This window comes from Phascolarctos cinereus, unplaced genomic scaffold (assembly GCF_003287225.1).
Source record: "Phascolarctos cinereus isolate Bilbo 61053 unplaced genomic scaffold, phaCin_HiC Scaffold_5;HRSCAF=322, whole genome shotgun sequence".
Taxonomy (NCBI): Eukaryota; Metazoa; Chordata; class Mammalia; order Diprotodontia; family Phascolarctidae; genus Phascolarctos; species Phascolarctos cinereus.
Window position 1 is genome coordinate 350,504,211 of NW_027555958.1, and position 19,981 is coordinate 350,524,191.

A 19,981-nucleotide genomic window follows, 5' to 3' on the forward strand; every position below is an offset into this window, starting at 1 on the left:
GGGCCTTTTCACCGGTTGTTCACCCTGTCTGGGAAATTCTCCCTTCTCATCTCTACCTTCTGGCTTCCTTGGCTTCCTCCAAGTCTCAACTAAAATTTTATCTTCTACAAAAAGGTTTTACTAATCCTCCTTAATATTAATGCCTTCCCTCTACTGATTAACTCCAATTTATCCTGTATGTATATATCTTGTTTGTACATAGCTGTTGGCATGTGGATTCCCCCATCAGATTGTGAGCTCCTCAAGGAGAAGGACTGTCTTTTTTACTTTCTTTATATCAACAGTACTTAGTACAGTACCTGGCATGTAGTCAATGCTCGATAAATGCCTGCTGACTGACTAACATGAAAAAATAAGTACAGGGAATGGTAGAAGAGGAGTAAAGAAGAGAGCCCACAAAGTGCCCTAGGAAGATTTGGGGAGGGAAAGAGTACTTTCACCGTTTGGAAGATTTGGGATGATTTCAAGGACTGGATGGCTCCTGTTCTACCACTTGAAGAAAAAGGACTTTAACAGGCAGAGATAATGAGGGAATGCATTCCAAGCATAAAGGATGGCTCATTTGTATACACAGAGGCAGAATATACAATGTTGAGTTTGAAGAATGGCTGATAGTCCAGTTGAGGTAAAATATCAAGTATGTGGAAAGGAGTAATGTGAAACAAACCTATAAAGGTAAGTTGGAACTATACTATGGAGGATAGATGTTAAATGAAAGGTTGAGGAATATGTACGTTATCTTATAGGAACTACTAAAGTTTATTCAGCATGGAGAATGAAACAAATTATTTTGGCCACTAAAAGGATGGACTGAAAAGGGGAGTAAGCAGAGAGACTAATTAAGAGGTAGGTCTGCAACTTTGATAACTACCATGTTAGTACACATAGATATCACCTATTGGAAAAATTTAAACCAACAAACCACATAAAAATGTTCATAAATGCTTCAAAAGGCATAGGATACAAGATGAGAAAATAGTAGGTAGCTGGGACACTGTGGAATTCATTTTCACAATAACATTATTCACGTTTTCCTTTGCATTGCTATGTCAGGACGTGGGTCAGATGTTACATTTCCATTCATTCTTATGCTCGTTTCATGGATCTAATCTTTGATAAATAAGACAGTACAATCCTGATGAAGGATGCACCAACAGTTGATCAGAATGGGAATGCCTGGGATTTCCAGCAGGAGACCTTTCTGTGGAATGTCACAAGGTCAAGGCAAGTGGTTCCCCAAATACCTGATACAGAGAAGATGGACCTATGATGATAACGGTGATGAGAAGAGAACTGATAGCTGGAGAGAAAATAGATGAGGAAAGATAGGATTAAAAAGAGGAGAGGTGAAGTAAGATTATAGAAACAGTAAGGGGAAGGGAGATGGAGGGAGAAAAGAAGAGAAGAGAAGAATAATGAGGAAAAGGAATAAAGAGGGAGAAGAAAGGGAGGGGGGGAGGGAAGAAAGGGAAGGTAGGGAAGAAAAGGAGAAAAAAACAGATACTGGGGGGGAGGAGAGGGAAAAGGAGAGGAGAGAAAGAGATGACAAGGAAGAAGAGAGAGGGGAAAAGCAGAAGAAAGGAGAGAAGGATAAAGAAAGGAAATGAAGGGAAAAAGAAAAAGAAAGAAGAGGAAAGAGAACAAATGAGGGTAGAGGAGAATAAGAAGGGGAGAAAAAAGGAAGAGGACAGGAAGAAAACGAAGAAGAGGGAAGAGAGATTAGAAAGGGGAGGGAAGAAGAATATAGGAAGAAAGAGCTGAGAAGAGGAGAAAAGAGGAAAAAGGAGAAAAGAAAAGAGAGGAGAAAGAAGAAATTACATGGGAAAAGAAAGAGAAACAGGGAAAAAGACACAGAGACAGAGAATATGCATTCCCAGAAATTCCTCCAGGAGTAAACAAATAACAGTGAAATGGTGATGATGCCATTTTGTAAGCTCTTACATGTTTAGAATAATGCATTCAGCTTAGGTCACCTCATTTAAAAATAGGCACAAGGGAAATGGAAAGGGTCAAAAGAGAGGTGATGAAAACAGCCAAATGCAAGGGGAGCCTGAGAAGGGGCTCAACACAAAGGGGAGCAGGCCCGAAGCACTTGTTTTTGCTTCATGAAAGCACAAAGTACTTCAAAACAGGGAGAAAGTAAAACCCAGGGACACTCTCCACATGGCATTTTCACATTTATTTATACTTATCCTTTTTATTATTTTCATGTAGAAAATTTATAAGGTTTATTATTTTTCCAATTTTTTAAACATTTTTATTTAAAGTTTTGAGTTCCTAATTCTATCCCTCCCTTTTCTTCCCCCTCCCTGAAACAATAAGCAATCAGATATACCTTATACATATGCAATTATGCAAAACATTTCCATATTAGTCATTTTGTACAAGAAGACTCGAATAAAAGAAAAAAATGAAAGAAAGTGAAAAATAGCATGCTTCAGTCTGTATTTAGTCAGTATCAGTTCTTTCTCTAGAGGTGGATAGTATGCTTCATCATTAGTCCTTTGGGATGGTCTTGGATCATCGTATTGCTAAGAACAGCTAAGTCATTCACAACTCTTCATCAAACAATGTGGCTGTCACTGTGAACAATGTTCTCCTGGTTCTGTTCACTTCACTATGCATCAGTTCATGTAAGTTTTTCCAGGTTTTTCTGAAATCATCCTGTCATTTCTTATAGCACAATAATATTCCATTACAATCATATACCACAGGTTGTGTAGCCATTCCCAAATTAATGGGCATCCCTTTGATTTCCAATTAGCCATCACAAAAAGAGCTGCTATAAATATTTTTGTAAAAATAGGTCCTTTTCCTTTTTTTTTTTTGATGTCTTTGGGATATAAACCTAGCAGTGGTATTGCTGGATCAAAGGGTATGCACAGTTTTATAGTTCTTTGGGCATTCTCCAGAATGGTTGGTTCAGTTCACAACTCCACCAACAGTGCATTAGTGTCCCAGTTTTCCCACACTCCCCACTCCAACATCCAACATTTTCCTTTTTTGTCATATTAGCCACTCTGATAAGTGTGAGGTGGTACTTCAGAGTTATTTTAATTTGTGTTTCTCTGATCAGTAGTGATCTAGAGCATTTTTTCACATGACTATTGATAGCCTTGATTTCTTTGTCTGAAAACTGCCCATTCCTATCCTTTGACCATTTATCTACTGGGGGATAACTTGTATTTTTATAAATTTAACTGAATTTTCTATTTGAGAAATGAAATTTCTCCTGTCCTCCCTCCCCTCCCCGTTTTGTGCTTTCCTTCTAATTCTGGTTGCATTGGTTTTGTTTTTGCAAAAACTTTTTAATTTTATATAATCAAAATTATCTATTTAACATTTTGTAATGCTCTCTGTTTCTTCTTTGGTCCTAAATTCTTTCCTTATCCATACATCTGATAGATAAACTATTACATGCTCTTTTAATTTGCTTATGGCATCAACTTTTACCTCTAAATCATACCTCATTTTGACCTTATCTTAGTAAATGGTGTGAGATGTTGGTCTATACCTAGTTTCTGCCAGACTGTTTTCCAGTATTCCCAACAGTTTTTGTCAAATAATGAGTTTTTTGTTCCAGAAGCTTAGATCTTTGTGTTTATCACATTCTAAATTACTATGGTCATTTACTATAATGTAATTTGTATCTAATATATTCCACTGATCCACCACTCTATCTCTTAGTCAGTATCAGACTGTTTAGATAATTACAATTTTATGATACGGTTTGAGATCTGGTATGGCTAGACCATTTATTTTCTCATTGTTCTTCACTGATTCCCTTGATATTCTTGAGCTTTTGTTCTTCTGGATGAATTTTGTTATTATTTTTTCTAGCTCTATAAAATAATTTTTGATAGTTTAATTGACATGCTACTGAATAAACAGATCACTTCAGGTACAGCTGTCATTTTTATTATATTAGCTTGGCCTACCCATGAGCAGTTAATATTTTTCCAACTGTTTAGATCTGACTTTATCTCTGTGAAAAGTTTTATCGTTGGGCTCATATAATTCCTAGGTTTGTATTGGCAGGTAGACTCCCAAATATTGTCTATAGTCATTTTCACATTTATTTACAATTTATGTGTATGTGTAGGCAGCACAGGAAAGATGAGAGAACAAATTGTAAATGACTAGAAGGGTCCAAATTACTCCCAACGGGGTTGCTGGAGCAAGCTGTCAAGATGCTCCCATTACGACCTACACCAGTGGCTTCCATAAACAGCAGTCTCCTCTCAGTCCTCACTATACCACACACCATTTTCAGCCCAGTCTCTAGCAATATAACCTGCCTATCGTGAAGTGTTTATTGCATATGTGTTTATGTGTTATAGTCATCTACTCCAACCCAGCTTCCCTACTGAGCAGGATAGAACAGCCTAGCTCATAGGGGAGGCTCAGACCCCACCTCCCTTTTGGTAGGCGGGCTCTGAACTCAGAGAACATGGGTTCATATCCTACCTCTAAAAGTTATTCACTGTGAGACCCTGAGCAATGCTCTTAACCTCCCTCCGCCTCAGCTTCCCTCATCTGTAAAATGAGGAATTTGGACCAGATTGCCCCTGAGCTCTATGATGCTATGATACCTACTTATCCTTCCAGGGTGACCTGCATGCCCCTCAGGTCCCTGTGGAGTTGTGAAGAGAAGGCAAGAATGACTCAAAATGTCACTCACTGAGGTGGTAGAGGAGGGGAAGAAGACAGGAAAAAGAGGGTGGGCTATGAGAAGCCAGGAGTGCTTGTGTTGGTCTAATATCTAAAAAGAGAGAAATGTAGGGACAAGGAAACATATATACCAATAAGACAAAAACGGGCTATTTACTGACCCCTTTCCCATGGAAGTTCTGAACTATTTCAGAAAGATCTGAAGAAAAACCAAGATTAATGGGTGACAGGACATTGAAAGTTACAGAAAGAAAAACTTTGAGAGCCACCTCTAATAATTAATAATGTTAAGAGCATGCATTTGTAGTTCCTTGGATTAGCATACAAGTCTCCCGATTTAGCAATATTTATGTTTGGAGCATTTGGGGGTCTATTCTTGTAAATGTCACCCCCATATATCAAGGTTGTGGAGAAAAAGCCATTCAAATCAACTAAGATAAAGTCCAGCTACCATATATAATCCTTGCGTTATTTTACTTGATGTTTAATACCCAGAAGTGCCCAATTCACATACAGTCTCTTATGATAAATATCTCCCTATGAAATAGTGACATTTTGTATGCAAGCTATGGCTACATCTGGTTTATCACCCAGCAGGAAAGAAGGGCTAAGTGAAAACACTGTGTAGAGGCTCCTGACAAATGATGAAGTTCAAAGTAATATATATGATTATTTTGAGGCTCTATCCTACATACATCACCCCATAATCATTCATACCTCTCAACAGTCAGTGGAGAAAATGAATTTGCTTTTTAAATCCCATCTTGACAAGGGAAGAGAGGAAAGGAAAAAACTTCCATGTCTCCTTTAATTTATTTCTTGATTCTCTAAAATTTTTACTACCCATAAAGAATTCATACCCATTCTTCAGAGTTATCACCTGAATTGGAGGCTGTTTTCGCTCCACCTTGAAAGAAAAAAAATATGCTTTTGGATTCTGACACTAAATTTGAGTTTTCCATCTCAATCCTAGCTGCATAAGCACAGCTATATTTACAACTTAGGCTGGTATTAAATTGACCCTTGCTGGCCACATCTTTTCTAGTTTCTGCAAGTATCCAATTTTTAAAACTTCCAATAGTTAGTAGAGCTGAAAATATAATTTATGAGATCTCCACATAAAATCCAAATGACATTGGATAAACATGACCATCATCATCATCAGGAACCAAATTCTTCCTTGCTTAGTAGACTTGGACGTAAGTTGCTTTGCTAAAGAATTCTGTGTTTTTAGCACAGTGTCTTGCATACAGTAGGTGCTTAATCAATGCTTGCTGACTGATTGTTTTGTTGGCTGAATTAAGCAAGAATCTAGAGCCATAATCAAATAGGTCTTCTACTAATAATATCTCCTAGAGTCCATTAAAGTTTCCATATTTATGTAAGGGAGACACTCTAGCACAGCATTCAGATACAAGGTTGGATATATATGACATTGGGCAAGTCACTCAAATTCTATGGCCCTCGGTTTTCCTCGCCTGTAAAATGGGGGAGGGGGAGGTTATGCTAGAAGAACTGTAAAATTCCTTTAAGGTCTGAATATATGACCCTATCATCCATTTCTACGTTCTTAAAACAATGAAAGGTACAAAGTTGCAGTGAAACCAGTGCCATGATTAATTCCCTCCACCAGAGAGGGCTGGTCTTAAAGTCAAAAGACCTGTATTCAAGTCCTGGCTCTATCTACTAGCTGTGTAATTCATTTAACCTTTCTGAGCTTCATCTATAAAATGAGGAAAATTAAAATAGCAATATCTATTTGGTGCAGTTGTCTCTAGAAGAGTGCTTTTTAAATCTTAATGTGCTATAAACTTACAAGGGTATCTAATTTCATCTAGGTGGGGACACATATCCCAATCCCTCTATAATTTAGGAGTTTTAATACTAGGAATTTGCCTAGGACACACAGTGGCTAAATGCCTCACCCAAGCTGCAAAGCTAACAACACAACAACAATGATAATAGCTAACATTTCTATAGAACCTACTATGTTCCAGGCTTGCACTAAGCACTTTACAATTATCTCATTTGATCTTCACAACAACACTCCCAGGTACTATTATTATCTCCATTTTACAGATGAGGAAACTGAGACAAAAAACAATTAACTGACTTGCCCAAGAGAGCACAGCTTGCAAGTTATCTGAGGCTGCATTTGAACAAAGGACTTCCTAACTCTAGGCCCCAGGGCTCTGTCTAACCTCTGATCATTTAGCTGCCCCAATAACTAAGAAGGATGGAGTCTGAGCTCAGATCTTGACTCCACAGCCAGTGTTATACCCATCGTGCCATGCTGCCTGTATAAAATGCTACACAGATATGCGTTATTATTGTTGTTAATAACATTCTTCTCCTCTTATATTGTTGGAGTTTAATCAGAAACAGTCAGAGGACAAGTTTCTCTTCTACTGCTCTTTCAGGTTTAATGTTCGGTGATCTATTACCCAAATAGATAAAATAATAATCATTATTCTATTATTATTATGATCTCATTCTTCCAATCTTTTTTACTGAAGTTCAGATAGAAATGGTCATACAATTAGTTGCTATCCTACTGTTATTCTTTCACATTTAATGTTTTGTATACTATTGCACAGGTGGCTAGAATTACTGCTTTGTAAAACTGAATAAAAGTATAAGTAGGTAGTCATTTTCTGTGGGCTTGCTGAAATTATAGTCAGGACAATTCCAGTAGAAGACAGGATAATGGAGATGATGTATGTACCTCATTCTATTTCCATATAGTTTTTATTTCTTTTGATATAGCTCTATATTTTGAAAGCTTTTCATTGCACTGACTTGGAGATTAGAAGTATTTGGTATGTCAATACCTATTAAAACTATTGTTCTGAATTTTTTTTTTTTTTTTAGAATCAGTGGTTTGCCCCAGGGGTTGTAGGCAACGTTTCTGTGAAAACAGTCCAACTGCTAACTTCCCAAGGATATTTTGAGGTCTGCATTTTTACAAGGATTTGTCATCTCTTAGTTGATGAAAAATAGTAAGATTCTAATGAATAATTCTAGCCAGCAGGGCATGTCTTCCTAGGTATTCAGTAAGTGCTAAATTTTTACAGTCTACAGTATTGTGCTGTATAGTTTTTTACCCTTTCCTTGTATAATCATCACTGATCTTTAAGTCTGAGCTTCTTAAGGGTAACTCCTGGATAATTTCTAATGGGCATAATAACCTGATTCTGAATTGACCCCTCTGTTACCATGAACAAATCCATACTACTCATCCATTTATTCAGTGTTTCTTTATCACCATGTTTTTGGTTGAATTCAATGAACAGCCAATTAATCCACAAATATTAAGTGCCCTCTACATGGTGGGAACCAAAAATACAAAGACAAAAATGAAACAATCCCTGACCTTAAGGAACCTACAAGTTATCAAAGAAGACATTGATATATGTAAGTATACACCAAAAAGGCAGCTAGGTAGCACAGTGGATAAAATTCAGAACCTGAAGTCAGGAAGACTCGTCTTCCTGAGTTCAAATCAGGCCTCAGACACTTACTATGTGACCCTGGGCAAGTCACTTACCCCTCTTTGTCTCAGTTTCCTCATCTGTAAAATGAGCCAGAGAAGGAAATGACAAACCACTTCAGTACCTCTGCTATGAAAACCCCAAATGGGATGGCAAAGAGTCAGACATGACTGAAAAGCAACCGAATAACAAAAACACACAAAAATGTATACAAATGAATGCAAGAAAATTTGGGAGATAAAAGTGCACTAACATCCATGGGATCAGGAAAGGCTTCACGAAGAAGATAAGATAGTATGTGAGCTAAGTTTTGAAAGAAATAAAGGATTCTAAGATATAGAGGTAAGGAGGGAGCATATCCCAAGCTTGGGGAACAGTCAATGCAAAGGAACAGAGACAGAGAAGAGAGTTATCATTTGTGAAGAACAGCAAGAAGGTCATTCATCTGATGCTTTTTTGTCAACACATCAGTGGTGGAAGTCATGTGAATTTTACCCAGGGAGTGACCTCTGACTCCACTCTTGGATCTAAGTTGTTCATAAGCTCTATCTAGAGATAAACCACTTCCAATTACATTCAAAAGATTTAGTGTAAAGCTCTGTTTTGTGAAATGATATCTACTTGTTCCAACATTATTTCTGTAAAAAATTAAGCTGTTTGTGATATTCAGAGAACACCCATCAATTAATAATCTAATCAATCTAACAAAAAATCTAGTTCCTGTTGAATGAAGTATTCATCTTTCTATAATTGCCTTAGGGGTGTTAAGCCTGGTGTTACATTAACATTTAACAAGTATTCTCCTAGAACCAGTGGCATTCATTGCCAAAAAGCATAAACAATGCCAAAAACATAGTTTAAACTGGAATTCTGTAGGTGCTAATTACTCTAAAAGAGTTCTTTCCATTGAGCACTGACTTCAGGACGCCAATTAGCCTCTTAATATATATATAGCTCAGCTATCTACTTTACAACCTTATGCTGAGGTGGCTTGAATAGAAAAATCGGAGGTGTTTAAAAATAACACCTTTATTCATTAATTCACTTTGGCCCAGAGATTCAAATTCAAAGCCTTTAGTCTCTAGTATTCCAGTAGTTCAAATAACAGTTTGATATCATTGATATAATTTCCATGAGAGAAGCAGATGGATAATGTGTTTTTCAGTGGAACATCACTTGATGTCACACCAAGTGACTAATAAGATGTTTGGATAAGACTCTTTGACTTGAAAGCCACAACTGGTTCTGTTCAGGAATGATGATAGTGAGTTTAAGGCAAGGTAGACAGAACCACACAGGTTTTAAAGTGCCTCCATGGAAGATGTCAAATTTTATATGAATTGCTATCAACCACTTTTTGTTGGTGGCATGATTTAAATAGAGAGCAGTTTTGCATGTAGACATCAAATATTCTTGTGCTCTCACTATGCTTGGATCTGTTTTGTATATTTGCAGTATATGACCAAGCCAAAAGTTCAGAACAGAATCAAAGATTTTTGCATTCATCAATAAAGGCCAAGTAAATGTTATGATACTTTCAGGTTGCTTGTTCAACAGCCAATGAATCAATAATAAGTTGCTGTTAACATCACTGAGACTTTTTGGAACACCTTTTTTGCTTCCCAGCTAACATACTTTTTGTATAAGTATCTATAGATTTTATTTTTTTTTTAACAACACCTCTACCTCACAGAATCTTCTTTTCCTTCAAGGCATAGATCAATTACTACCTTCTTTATGAAGCTTTCCCTAACCACCCTTTGCTCCAAAACATACACACATACACACACACACACACACACACACACACACACACACACGCACGCACGCACGCGCGTCCTACGTCTCACACAACATTGTATTTAACTGACTTGAATTCATTCTGTATCAAACCCAAAAGCTTTGGGACTGGCAATGTCTGTCAGATCACTGGCTCTGTTTCTAGCCTGGGCCCTATAGGAATCATGTTGGGAAAAAATCACCATGGAGAAGAGGCCCATCTTCCCTACCACCAACACCAACTGCTGACCAACTGATAGACAGATTAATCCACCAATAAACAAGTAATCCCAAGAACCCTGATAGTGGCCACTCCCCCAAGACTACCAGTCCTGCTTCCAGCCCAGACCTTGCAACCACCATTCCAAGAAGCCTGGCAACTGCTTCTGCAGATGCTGAAGCCACAGCTACTGAAAACTCAGAAAAGAAACTTCTTGCCACCAAAATCTTGGCACTGTCAAACAGTTCAATGTCAGAAACTGATATGATTTTATCAGCAGAAATGACATGAAAGATGTACAACCATCTGTTTTGCTGTTGTACCCTAAGGGCCTTTCAATCTGATGTGCCAATGAAAAAATTACTATATACATATTGCTTTGCCATGACAATATGAGCTCCTTGAGATCAGGGAGTCTCCTCACTTTTCTACTGGTATTCCCAGCACTTAGTTTCCACACATAATAAGTACTTAACCAGTGATTTTTCATTGTCATTCCATTCATTCATATTAATGGTGATGATGTTCTGACTGACTCCCTCTTTGATTCAAAAGCCACAATCAGTTCTATTCAGGAATGATGACAGTGAGTTTAAGACCAGGTAGAACCCCACACAGGTTTTAAACCGTCTCCATGGAAGAGGTCAAATTTTATATGAGTTGTTATTGACCATATTTTGTGGATGATGTGGAGGGCAGAGCATTGACATGGAGCCAGGGAAGCCTGAGTTCCGACTGGTCATTTGGCTCTGGGCAAGTGACTGACCTTCTCTGCGCATCAGTTTCCTCATCTGTAAAAACAGAATAATAATTACACCTACCTCATAGGGTTTCTGTGAGGATCAAATATCATAATATTTGCCAACCTTTAAGTGCTATGTAAATGCTAGCTATTTTTTCTCATATTTTCCTTGGGGTTCAGACAGAAACATTCCTGGGGCAAGACATTATCCTGCTATTATTCTTCTACATTTAATATTCTACAGATTATAACATTACCATTATGAATATATATAATAATATTACTATTAACAGGAGGTTTAATATAGGTACATTCCCAATGAGCCGACAGGGATCTGTATGTAAAGTAAGATGATACATGAATGTTCTAGGATTTGGAAACAACCTGAAAGCTATTTGAGAGGAAGAGGGGAAGGGAATTGGATAGAGGAAGGAATTCAAACTAAAATAGGTTTACCTAAATTCTACCCCATACTACTCAAACCCCACTGCTGCCTAACTGAGTGAACTAGGAAACAGTTCCACAAAAAGCAGATTGTGTATGTCCAGTCTCTCTAGGCTTAAATATGGAATCCCTCTCAAATCAAAACAGACCACAGTAGCAGGAAGGAAATTTCTCAGTTTTTATTAGACTGAAAGCGGGCTGAGAGGAGCAAGTGAGCCATGTCTCCTCTGTGTATTTCCAGTTCCTCACAGAAAGGAATTAGATAATAAATGTTTTGTTGAGTTTGTTGAATTGCCAGGATTCATTAACAAGGCAAACAGACAGAATATAAAAATCCATTTGCCTAAAAGCTAATTTTGTGTGATGTGTCTCCCTTTTCCTTATTTATTCCATTTTTCAACATCTATTTCCTTGGCACTTAAGATGGATGAAGATGAATGATGTACAGTAGTTAAACTTCTTTTGGCTACAAATTACCTTTTGTATCAAATTTACTGTTATATAAGCATTTTTCATAATGCTTCAAGCAGATGAGACTTCTGTTTTGGCATATGTTATGGGAAAATGTTAAAAACTTATTCATGCTTTAAATAGCAAAATAGTCAACATATCCTGCATGGAGAACATTACAGATCCATCTGCTTTTTTATAACAAAATAAGCTTAATAATATTTGCTTCCTCCACTCAAAGCCTACACCAATGTCTCCTCATGGCAGAGTTGAGCCTGTATCCTGGAAGGCCCATCAGAGTAGGACTGGCATTAAAAATTCAGAGCCTATTTTCCTGCCTTGAGGGAGTTTAACAATTCCCCAGATATCTTCCCCTGCCACTAGAAGGAGTCAGCACCAGCTGCCAGGTCCAGGCTCCTTACACCCCTTCCCCCAATGTCTGGTCCTGCCAGACCCAGAACAGAACCTTTAAAGACCCACCAGATTTCCCTGGCTTCAGGGAGGGTACCCCATGCCCTCTGAAGCCTCAGCAGGGAGTGCCTAACTCCATCCAGGACCCCACTGGACTGGCTGCTTTATGTCCATCTCTCCAACCACTCTTTCCTTATTGGAGTGTCTCCCCATAAGAAAGCTTGCTTCACTTCCTCTCTGTCCACTCCCGTCTTAAGCAGTGTTTTGTCCAGTGATGCCTCACCTCCCACAAACACTAATGCTCTCCTAGTTAGGGGCTTTGACTAACAATCTCAGCCATACCTACGGTCCACATTTTTTTTTTACTTAGGAAACAAAAGACCCAATAGCTACCACCAGGAACCTTGGGAACCTCATTTCCCCCAGCCCCAAGGCAAGGCTTCTACTTTCTCCTGACCCCAAGTCCAGTGCTCTATCTACTGCACTACACTGCCTCTAGAACTTATACCCCAGGCTTCACAATATCCCCACTGCTAATGATTCTTCAGACGCAAACAAAAACTCCAGCTTCCTTCATATGTTTCACATATCATGGTGAATCAGTATTCTTCTGTGGACCTATTCACATATACCTCACAAAATTCCATAAAACATCTCTGTGAAATCTGAAATTGTTAGAACACCAAGAGAGGGACTTATAAAAGTCAAAATGTTTCATTCAACAATTCCAACAACTATCAGCAGAATGATTTTGCTTTCAGATGCCTTTTACGTATAAGGGTCTCAAAATGTAACAAACAATGAAATGGCAGGAACCAGGCAGTGGTAAAATGAAATATTCTTAATCTTTCAGGAAAGAAACCGTCTCTGACAAAGCAAGTAATTAAAACATTGTCCAAGAAATGAAGTTCCAGGAGAAAAGCCACTTGATCACCAATGTTCTCCTTTCCTCAGATCTATGACCTTAAAGAAGGTTTGATAGACAGACAGTAGGAAAGCTGAAATGTAAGCACAGAGAGAGAGAGAGAGAGAGAGAGAGAGAGAGAGACAGAGAGAGACAGAGAGAGAGACAGAGAGACAGAGAGAGAGAGAGACAGAGAGATACACTAGGGGGTTAAGGTTCCCCCAAAGGTAAAAACTGCAGCATTTCTTAACGTAGCATCTGGTCTTCTGCCTACAAAGGTGTAACAAAGAAAAGAGCATCCCCTGAAATCTCTCAGCTGTCCTCTAACCAGCTGGTCAGCATGTCCAACGGCCACAGTCTGTTTACCTAGGTGAATTCTTCCAGTAACCTTCTGCAAAGGCAAACTTTCCAGGCTGTGAGATTTCTGACTCTGCTAAAATGAGACCTCCACCCCACAAACCAAGCTTAATGAAGGATAATAATAAAACCTGTGAAACCTCATGAAGTGTAAATTACCACCTCACCTCCTGGCATTTGCTAGCAATCTTTTTTTTTTTCAAGCTGAGAATCACAACGCAGATCTCCCACCCTGCAAACACCTCCTTTTAAAAAACAATTACATCTAACTTTAGGACTTCAGATTTATAGCTGGAATGGATTTTAAATATATTATCATCCAAACCCCTCTCATTTTATGTGGGAAGAAACTCAGCCCTAGAGAAATCCAAGATCACGTAGGTAGTTCAGAAGCACAGCTGGGATTCAAAGAGAGGTCTTCTGACTAGATCCAGGGGCCTTTACAAAGTGCTTCGCATGCATAACGTTGGATGCTTTCAACAGCCCTGCGAGTTAGGAAATATCAGCGGGGTGCTGATAAATGTTTAACAACCAGCTCTGGGCCAAACAAGATAGATCTTAGAAAAAAGTATAGTAAGCACTCTTTTTAAAATTTAATCCTGGGCAGCTAGGTGGCACAGTAGGTAGAGTGCCAGGCCTGGAGTCAGGAAGACTCATCTTCCTAAGTTCAAATTTGGCCTCAGACACTTACTGGCTGTGTGACCCTGGGCAAGTCACTTAACCTTGTGTGCCTCAGTTTCCTCATCTGCAAAATGAGCCGGAGAAGGAAACGGCAAATCACTCCAATATTCTCGCCAAGAAAACCCCAAATGGGGTCACCAAGAATCAGACACAACTGAACGACAACAGCACATCATTACCATTTTCTCCATCGGTTCCTTGAGTGGACAATCAATAAAACAACAAGTCAAGTCCTGATTTGTAGTTTGTTGATGTCCAAGACACATGCATGCTCACACTAAAACACTAACAATCAGCTGTCCGGAAGGAATGAAACAAGCATTTCCTGTGTCTACTAGGTGCCAGGGACTTTGGCGAAGCACTTTACAAATATCATCCCATGTGATCTTCACAAGAACCCTGTGAAGTAATTGTTGTGACTACCCTCATTTTACAGATGGGCAAACTAATGCATAGAGAAGGTAAGTGACTTGTGCAGGGTCACATGGCTAGGAAGTATCTGAGGTCAGATTTTAATCCAGGTCCTCCTGACTCCAGGCCTTCATTCCATCCGCTGTGCCACCCAGCTGAGAGGAGAAGCTGGCTCTAGAACACCCATGGGAAATACTGATGTTACCGTCACCATTTTAAAGATATGGAAGCTGAAGCTCAGGGAGGTTCTTGCATAAGAGTATCCAAGCACAGTATGTGCCATCCGCCATCTGGAGAAGATTATTTCTACTTTCAGTTACAATTCTTTCACCATTTGTGGTGAGTTTGGATTGCCTTTTGGCAGTGAAGAAATATGGCGCTCGGGGCCAAACTAGATAGATGGTAGCATCTAAGATTCAAAGTATAAGAAAAAAAATCTTCTTTCTGAACCAAGTACATGTTTCTTAGCCTCTTCTCTCAAGCCTTGCCCTCTGCCTCCCCTATCCCCCCACAATTCATAGCATCCCCCCAAAGTCTAGATCTTTTTTTAAATACAAGAGATCTAAGGAGCAATGGATTTGGCCTTAGAGGACCCGAGTTCTGATCTCAGCTCTGCCACCTGAGAAACCTTAAGTCACATAACTTCTCTGTGCCTCAGTTTCTTCATCTGTAAAATAAATAAGTTGAATGTAAGTGATTGATAAGGCCTTTTCTAGCTCTAAATCCATGGTCCTATGATTCAAGGCCCTAAGAGATCTCTTTTTTTCATGCCTGATTTACGCACCCCCCATAACAACATAATTCCATCCCCATCAGCTTTACAGAACAATCAATAAATAGCATCTTCAGCCTTTTAAAGGAGAAATACATATACATATATATATACACATGTACACATAAACACATACATATATAATGAATAATTAGTAAATCACACAATATATATCAATGAATAATAATCTCTAAGCTCTCAAAGTTTTTTTTTAAATTAGGCCCTTTCCAATCCTACAAATTGATTCATATCTGTCCTTTTTTTTTATTTATGTAAAACCTTGTGGCAGCTTGGGAAAAGAACAAAGCAGTTCAAACAGGATATCACTTTGGGCACAATTAAAACTATTCACAAGTTGATAAGCCTACACCACCAAGGTTATTTACTCCACAGTCTGTGGAACCTAAGCACTAACTCAATGGTCAAAATGGGCATTCCTTACAAATGATATGTACAGCTTGCTAACAAATTAGGGAAATGTTCCCCTTTGGTTTCCTTCTTGACTACTTGTAAAATAATATTGCCACACAAATTTGCAATTCAAATCTGAGGCCTTATGAGTATATTTTGCAGATCATGTTCAGAGCAGGGAGATACCAAGCTAGAAGTTGCAATGGAAAGCTTAATTTGATGCTGGCTTTTAGCCAAAAACACTAGACCACATGTTTGGAGACCATTAGGAGTATAAAAAGACCCAGTACATCTGGTTCTCAATACTATCGTTACCACTGCTTATTTATACATGTACTTCCAACTCAAGTTTCAAATTAAAGCAATTTCCTCAATTAAAACCCAGGCATTTAAATATGTGGCAGTTTCCTTTGTGGATGACAGAAAAGTCAGAAGGACTTTGGACACTGAGAACAGGGTTGACAAGGCATTTATTAACAAGCTTGGCAAGAACACCGGTGATTTAGGCCACACAAATACCATATGTCTAGCCTATATACTACTGTAATTTACACATTAAGTATAAGCTTTTATTTTCATACTTGAGAAAACATGCCAAGTGCTCAGTATTTATTACTGTAGTTAACTTGCAGAATGAGGATGCTAATTACAGAAGAAGAAACATTAGACCTAGGGAAAAAAAAATCAATTTGATGATCACACAGACAGGTAGTAATACCACTAGCATGATCTCCTCCTACAGCCAATCCCAAAATGTCTCCATCTTAAAAAACCTGCTATAGTAATCATGTATTAAAGCAGATATAAGAATGACTACATTGGCAAAAAGAGAGCCCATAAAAACCTACCCCATATATCGACTGTCACTCTACCCCAACACAATCATTTACCTGCTGTGAGTGTTGTAAACAGTATGACACAATGAAAACAATGACATATTACAATTTTTTCCCTAAACTAAATACTTAGACCAGCTATTTTTAACCTATTACTTCAGATCATCTGAGCGCTTGACAACTTTAGAAAAATGCTATCCCTAGGGCCAAACGGTGGTAGGTGAAAAATAAGACTCAGTGGAAGGGACCCAAGTAAATATAAGACTTGAATTTTTGTTTTATTGCTGTTGATGTAATCACTTTTACAGTTGTAACAACAGAGGAAGGGCTAAAGAAGGACTTGTCAGCATTTAATAATTTTACGGAAAGTAATTATTTGTTATTTAAGCAACTAACCTTAAAAAAGTGAAGTGTAACCTGGGAAAGATTATGAAGATGACACTATTAATGATGGTTAATAATTTTATTTCTTCTTTTTTTTCAGGATTATTAATGATTTATTGGGGGATGGAACAACCCTCCCCCAAATACCACTATACAACCCTAGTCTACCCTTTGGCCTAGTTGATTGAAAATAAACAAGGTGTCTTTCAGTGGAGCTGTCTGTCTGTCCTAGAGGAGCTATGGAGCCTGGATAGGGAGGAAGGGAGAGTCCTTGCCATTCCTTGGGATTCAGGTCTCTCTGGCTTTGAGGCAGAACTGGTGAGGAGTTGGGCCCAGGCCAGAGTACTGATTATAGAACTTGGCCCTGTTTGGCAGAATACACAGTAGGCTGGGTTCTAGGGTTTTAGACTCTAGGCCCTACTGTTGGGTTCCAGTATCATTTCTGAGGTCCAACCTCTGGTGCCTGCCCGTGTCTGCCCATCCCTGAGAGAAAACTCTTCATAGACAGGTCCCTTTCCCTCATAGTCCCATCACCACCCAGGAGCAGGTCCTAGCTCTCAGCACTAACTGGGTAACCATGGAGACTGATTCCCTAGCCCAGAATACCCATTTGTGGAAGAAGGAAACTTTGCTGTTTTTGTCCATTTTCCCCCTGGATGCTTTATGGGAGTAAAGCACTGTCTCTCCCCACACGGCCAGGTGTATGTCAATGACAGGTGAGCTCCATAGTCTTCTTCCGTTCCTCCCAATGCTCTTCCCAGTCTTCCTTGGGCTCATATGTACCCTTAACAATGGCGATGCGGTCACTCAGACTCATGGAGTCAGGTACCAGCAAGTAGAAGTATAGGATGGCGGCCAGGACAGCCCCTGTGATAGGCCCTACCCAGAACACTCAGTGAGCTGGACTGAATCTCTTCATGATGACAGCTGGGCCAAAAGATTGAGCAGGGTTCATGGAGCACCCTGTGAAACAGATCCCAACCAGGTGTCCCAATGTGACAGACAGGCCAATGGAGAGGGCGGGGGAGCCCACAGGGTCAGTGCGTCAGGTGTCAGTGGAGGAGAAGATACAGAGAGCCAGCTGGAAGGTCAGGATCATCTCCACCACCACCACCTGGCCTGGAGTTGTGTTGTTGTTGAGAGCATTGACAGCTAGATTGCCTCGGGCATTGAGAGGGGTGAGTCCATAAAGGATGCCAGCACCAGCAATGGCACCCACCAGCTGAGCGACCACATAGAAAACAGTTTGGAACAGAGAGATCTGGCTGCCCACAAAGAGGGCCAGGGTGATGGCAGGGTCAATGTGCCCACCACTCACAGGACCCAAGGCCTGGGCCAGGGTGCCAACAGCCAAGCCGAATGCCAAGGAGATCTGTAGGATACTGGGTAGTGCTGAGGGCCACTTCAGGGCTGAGCCCAAGCAGAAGAAGACGAAGATGAGGGTGGCGAGGAACTCAGCAAACACAGCCTTCAGGAATGCCACAGAGTACACCTCCTTCTTCATGGTGGCTAAAGGCACCCTCCCTGGCAGTCCTGAGGGGCGTCACTGGTGTGGGGTCAGTGTCCTTCTGTTGCTATGCTGAATCCAGCCTGCCAGGTCTCTCAGTCCCTCCTTCTGCCTCCTGGTTGTTTAATAATTTTATTTCTAAAAAGAGTACTATTTCCAAGTAACTGTAAATGGGAAATGGCTGGTGTTCAATTCCACAACCAATACTAAGGAGTGAGGTGGTTACTTAAGCTCTCTGGGCCTCAGGTTCCTCACTTGTAAAACATAACCTAGGCCAAATCACAACTTTACAAGGTCTCATTTTCCCTCCTATGCAAAATGGTTGGGGAAGCAGAGGAGGAATGGGAATGAGACAGATACACACCAAAACAGGACAAGTAAGTGGCACAGTGGATAGAGCCCTGGGTTTAGAACCAAGAAGACTCATCTTCCTGAGTTCAAATCTAGCCTCGGATATCTCCTAGCTGTGTGACCCTGGGCAAGTTATTTGACCCTGTTTGCCTCTGTTTTCTCATCTGTAAAATGAGCTGGAGAAGGAAATGGCAAACCACTTCAGTATCTTTGCCAAGAAAACACCAAAGTGGGTCACAGAGTCATACACGAATGAAACTGAGCAAAATACACCAAAACAGCCATAGTATCATTTGTTCTAGAAGTAAAAAAAAAAAGTGGAAATAATAAATAGATAGGGAAATGGTTAAACAAGCTGTGAGATGTTAATATGATGGAATATTACCATTCCATAAGAAACAATAAATATGAAGAACTCAGAAAAAGTATAAGAAGATTTCTATGAACTAATACATTGGGAAGGAAACACAACTAGAAAGTGATACACATTGACTACAAGACTGCAAATGGAGAAAACAAAAAGATAACACTGAGTATTTATAATAAGCAAGCTTGGGCCTGAGGGAAAAAATGAGAAAATGTACCTTACTTTCTTCTTTTAAGAGATGATAGACTATGGGTGTGGCACATTGCTCATTCCCTCATATTCAGGTAATGTATTTGGGCACAGGTTACAGTTAGGTTGGTTGAACTAAAGGGTTTTTTTTAATTTTTTTTCTTCTTTATTTTTCTTTGTTATAAAGGACAGCTCAATAAGTAGGGAGAAGGAGAGTTATATTTAGAAATGAAGGCAAAGTAAAAACAAAGATACATATATTTGTGTGTGTTTACTTGTTATTTTTAACTGAGAGTAGTTGGACCAGATGACCCCTAAGATTTCTTCAAGCGTTTCACAGACCATCCAAAGGTAGAAGACTGGATGATCACTAAGGTGCTTTCATACTCTGAAAGTCTTTAAATCAAGGATGCTAGTCTATCTGAAAAGCTATTTACCAGAATATCAGAAGCCTTGAAATCAACTCTGATTTTGAGAACTGAACTTTAAGCAGCATCCTAAATGTTTTTTTTTAAATTGCTGTGTTATTGTTGTTAACTTGCAGAAAGAGGAAGCTAAGTACAGTAGAAAACAGGAAATATTAGACCTGGGGAAATAAATAAA

General features: G+C 39.3%; 1 protein-coding gene and 1 pseudogene across 2 annotated transcripts in view; both read right to left on the bottom strand.

The window, feature by feature from the left end:
* The window catches only part of SMYD3 (SET and MYND domain containing 3), a 1,044,671-nt gene that overhangs the window by 736,064 nt on the left and 288,626 nt on the right, over positions 1-19,981 (bottom strand). The gene's annotated exons all lie outside the window — the stretch shown is intronic.
* Positions 17,629-18,671, bottom strand: LOC110205495 (aquaporin-5 pseudogene; annotated as a pseudogene).